Below are 5000 nucleotides of genomic sequence, written 5' to 3' on the forward strand. Positions count from 1 at the left end.
AATTCCACCATTAGAAATGGCCCACGCTAACATTTAAATGTTGATAATAATTAGCCTGACATTTGAAATACAGTGGTTGCACTGTTGTCTTGAAGATGTTCTGCTCAACATTACCTAACTAGCCCCTTTTCATACTTACGTGCTCTCTGTACATTATTCTGTCAGTTACTGAACAAATAAGACATCAGTTGCTAATGTATTAACATGCAAAAACTACGCTTAAGGGCCAAACACTGCCCCCAGTCCACAATGTAACTCCCATTGATGTCAAGTACTGTTAAGGTTGTGACAACCAGTAAAAGAAGGGAGCTGAAAAGTAGGGGATCAATTTTCTCCCTGATCTGCAAGGAATTTATGCAAACGGCTCCCTGCAGAAGGAGGGATGGGAAAGGCGGCGGCGTGGGTCGTGCCACCGGATGGGAGCTGCTGGCTTCCTCCTGCTCTGGCCCATTGTGCACAGCCTCAGCCATGGCATCTTAACCTTTTGGGGAGTGCCCAGTCACCTCAGGTGAGCTGGAAGGTCAGGCCCCATCGCTCCTTGCTCTTTATGTAACATAAAAGTCGGTGGCTGCTAAAAAGTGGCGATAATTCGCAGAGCGAGCTGAAAGCGAAAGTATGCACAGAAAGACAAAAATTTGCCTTTCTCATCTTTGGGTGATGAAGAATTGCAGACTCCTCATGACCTATCTACAGACAGCCCTGCCCAGGAGAGGCCAGTGGGATGGCCAGAGGAGAAACCACAGGATAAGTCTCAGGAGCAGCAGGCCTGGAACCAGGAGAGGAAACTCCTTTCTTCCAACTAGTTCCTGGACATCCCAAGCCATGAGCTTGGTGTGGGCAAATGATTGAGGGGAAAAAGACTTACACATGGCTAAATTCTGCATGTAGACAGCAAAGTACTTTTCCATGTTTCTGAGATAACAGAACCCTGTAATTCTCACAACACAGTGGAGCACATTAACTATAAATTATACAGTCTAAGAATGAAGTAATAGCATTGTCCCTGCATTTCCTTGCTTTTGTCATCTCCAGGTCCTAACCAGAGAAGGCCTTACCTGCTTTGTGTGAGCATGTGGTTGCCATCTCCTCTGTTCTATTACTAATGAGTGTCTCTCATCCTAAGAGAAACTAAGAGGATGGTACAAGTGGTGGCAACAGGAAGCTTAGGGTACACCCACTCCTTTCCCCCTAGAATAAACACTGTTCTCAGGGAAGGTACATTGATAATAAAAGCACATTTTTAGAAATTTCTCAGGCAACGGTAATTGCTATGGGAATGGTGACTCTAATAGAATGTACCTTCAACACGTAAACTCCACAAATAAGAAGGCTTAGGATTTGAGAGGCAACATTTTGCCAACAGACAGGACCTCAGCTGTCCTGAAGATGTGATATTAGAAGGGTGCAAAAAATAGAGGAATTTGAAATGCAGATTAAGGGCTGCTTAATCCTGAAGGCTAAAAGCTGTTGCTTAGGTCAGTGTCTCACCTCTCAGGTTGCCTTTACATGCACATCCTTTGGAATATGCCTTTAGTGAAAATAAACTAAACCCACCACAGACTTCAGCAGGAAGCTGTGATGCTGTTTTGAACCTTGATAACCAGCCCACTGCAGGCTCCAAGAAGAGCCTGTGATACTATTTCAAACTCCAATAACAAGGAACACTCCTATACAGTGTAGGCAAATGACTTAATTTTTTTTTTCTATTTATATTTTTAGCCAGAGTCCTGAGGCTGCTACCAAAGTTGCACTGTCAGATGAGATACACTACGCATTGGTGAGGCTCTTGGCTGCCTCTTGGCTTCTCTTCTCAGGAAGTGTTTGTTGCTTTGTTCCTGCTAACGACAATGGGATTCATCAAAGTTTATATGTCTTGACTGAGAGACATTAATTTTGGCAGTTGTGTGGTCAGCCATCCTCTGCTATCCCTGTGGCTGCCTCTGCACTGCAGGGAGAGGCCAGGTTTTGGATGCTGACATCCAGGAGGAGACTCATCTTCCTGTGAATCTTGAGGGTGCTGATTAAATCACATAGACTAGATTCCCAGACTGGAATTTCTCTGCTGAATACATACTTTTAAATGGTTACACAGCAGTAAGAGCACAGCTGAATGCTTTTAGAAACATAAATAATTGATTATTTATTTATCCTTCAAGATAGCCTTCTCTCCTGGTAGATTACAGAGCTTGTTCACAGGAGAAGCAAAAGCATAGCCTGGAGGAAGACAATATACCTTCAGCTTGTGTTTGAAATCAGTATGGAATTGGCATGAGTCTACTGCTCAGGATGTTCAAGAAGATGTTGTTGCTGCTTAGCTGTGTCCCTGATCTGATTTCAATGATTTTTAAGTACTTAGGGACATACCTTCTAAGTTGCAAGAAATTACAAGCACATTATCTTACGAGGAATCAAACTGCAGAAGAAAATTCTCTACATAACAGTGCAACTTCATTTCCTGTCCAAACTCTGGTTTTTTCCTTCTTAAACACAGAGAACTGAACTATTCTCAGAGTTATTCTATTGATTAGTTTAAAAATATAGGAATACTCTAAACTTTTCCAGGGCTGGACAGACAAGTGAAGAACAAAAGAAGGAAGAAGAACAGTTGTGAGCTGGACTGAGAGACTCTCTTCCATTTAGTTCAATTTAAATGTGCCTCTGATGAATAAACACGAAATGATCACTTTCATTTTGCAAAATCTGTGTTTGTTCCTGTGTTCTCAATGTTGGGGAACCAGAAATCAGAACGGATCTGGCTGCAGAGCCCCTAGTTCACAACATTTGTTTGTGTTTTATACGGGAGACATCACTGGTGTTTTCATACCTGCATTTTGACTACATTACCTGCCTCTTACTCTCATGGTAATTTTAAACCACTTCACTGACTTGAACAGAAAGGCTGCAGATAACTGCAGAATTCAGTCCACTTTTTCCACTGACCAACTGAAAAAGCTGGCCACAGGGAAGACAGAAGAATGCAAGATTTACAGCGGAGGGACGGAGCCAACCCTGTGTTCTGATTAGCAGTTTGGATGCCATTGTTCTGTCTGGAAAACACATGTCATCCTCAGAATCACCCAAGCTGTCCATTGACATCTGCCAGCATATCCTCCATCACCTCTCTCTTTCTTTTTTCTCACTTTCTCTTCCTTGCTCCTCTTTCTTCATTTCCCTGCGTGAAGTATTCCAGTGCAGTTAGGAGCTACCCCTTGTAAAAAGTGATGTGGCTTTCACCCCCCACAATATCACCTTCAGTGTCAAGATGACCACCTCAAAACAACAGAAAATAGACAGTTCCTCTGAGTCTTCTCACTTGTAGGATTTGTGCCGTGTTTCACTCTGGGGACAGAAATTCATAATAGCCCAGAGGCTTCATATTTTTTAAATTGTCACACTAAGACTTGACTGCCTCCATGAAAGAAGCAGTAGAAAGAGATGCCTGAAGGTAGGCTGGGAAGAATCCAAAATGATGTCAGGTTTCCTTCTACCTTCCCATCAATAGGGTCTTTGAAGAAAAAGCCTCTTCAGAGAAGAAAAAAATAACTTTCTCTTTAGTTAAAAGGGCTACCATGGTTGCAGTTTGGAGACTGACAGTTAATGTTAGCTTTATTACCTTAAATCTATACAGCCTCATGGTTTGCTGTGGATGGCTTTGCCTCCACGAGTTTTGATGGTGTCCTTGAAAGAGAAATAGAGATGCATAGCTTCATTCTGTGTTGACTTTGGAGGTGAATATTTTATCCCCTTTCCTTTTCCTCGCTGTTTGCAAACAGCAGTGATAACTCCTATGCAGCACGCCTAAGAATTGTGGCAGAGGAGAGAAAATCAAAGCTTTTACTGGACTAGAACAGTTCCAAGTCTGATAGTTCTCTTTTCTCACTGTGGTGACTGATGATGAGGGACAGAGGAGATAAAAGAGGTGCTGGAGCTGTGCATCGCTGTCTATTATCTTTTGTCCAAAAGATACTTTTATTATTTTCATTATTGTTTTTAGCTTTTATGTAGAATGAAAAGATTCTTAACTAAAGGAAAATATGTGTTTTTTTCTGAGGTCTATGCATTTTTGTGTGTGACTTTATAGGGAATAGAATCTCACATTCTTGAAGAGTCCTTAGAAAAATGTTGTTGCCTCTCTCTAGTTATACCATAGTACAACTTTTCCAGCAAAGAATAATTTCTGCTGAAATATCAGCTCAGCAGTTTCTGGAAGATAGTAAATTGTAATTTATCCACCATAATGCCTATCAGCCTGCTGAGAACTTTTTATTTTGCTGTGAAGGCCCTGAAACAGTTTGTCACACACAAGTAGAGCTACACCAGCTTATCAGGGCCATTTTTTAGGAACCCAGCTTTCATACTGTCTCTTTGGAAGAGTTTAAGTCCATAATTTCTAACTTAAATGCTTGCTAACAGAATAATTCTCCTCCATGTTGGGTCGAAGAGAGGGCCCCCCCATTATGAGTGAGATATCTGGGAATGGAGCCCCCAGACACTCAACTTCATAGGTAAAAATAAGATTTTCCTAAGTTTATTCATCTAGGATGAAGTTTGTATAAAAAGTACAAATAAAGAAAAAAATTGTCTCTTATTGTCACTAAGTAAATCTAGATCAATAAAGCAATTTTTTGTTGTTGTTCTGGTCAAGAAACACTGGTATGGTGGCTGAGTGGTTGTGGCTGAGTGGTTTGTATGTTCTTGTCAAATGAGTCAACTTGTCCCTCACCCTCAAGCAAGAGGAAGCCAAATCCACTGCTGACACAATGGCAGAGAGAGTTGCTGCATATCTAATTCCCACTAAATAGACAGGTGGGAGAGAGGTAGAATTGCCCAAAGATTGTAGCTTGAAGATTTTAGTATTCAAAAAAATGAATTCAGATAAAACTTTTCTGAAATCCCTTAAGAATTTCATATGAGACTTATTCTCAGTTGTCATTATGTGCTATATGAGGCTGGATTTAGAGTCATCCTTTTGAATGGTGGACCACTGAGCAGGAGCTATA

At 41.3% G+C, this 5000-nt stretch overlaps 1 protein-coding gene and 1 long non-coding RNA gene across 5 annotated transcripts in view; one reads left to right on the plus strand and one right to left on the minus strand.

Annotated features, from left to right (window-relative positions):
- LOC120499284 overlaps positions 1-4448 on the plus strand; it is a 4792-nt gene extending 344 nt beyond the window's left edge. Inside the window, exons 2-3 of the long non-coding RNA XR_005626839.1 lie at positions 1720-1777; positions 2563-4448. This is a non-coding gene — a long non-coding RNA (uncharacterized LOC120499284). The remainder of the gene's footprint in view (positions 1-1719; positions 1778-2562) is intronic.
- ZEB2 (zinc finger E-box binding homeobox 2) overlaps positions 1-5000 on the minus strand; it is a 112900-nt gene that overhangs the window by 34232 nt on the left and 73668 nt on the right. The window lies entirely within an intron of this gene.

Source organism: Passer montanus, unplaced genomic scaffold, assembly GCF_014805655.1.
Source record: "Passer montanus isolate IOZ18808 unplaced genomic scaffold, ASM1480565v1 scaffold1, whole genome shotgun sequence".
NCBI lineage: Eukaryota > Metazoa > Chordata > Aves > Passeriformes > Passeridae > Passer > Passer montanus.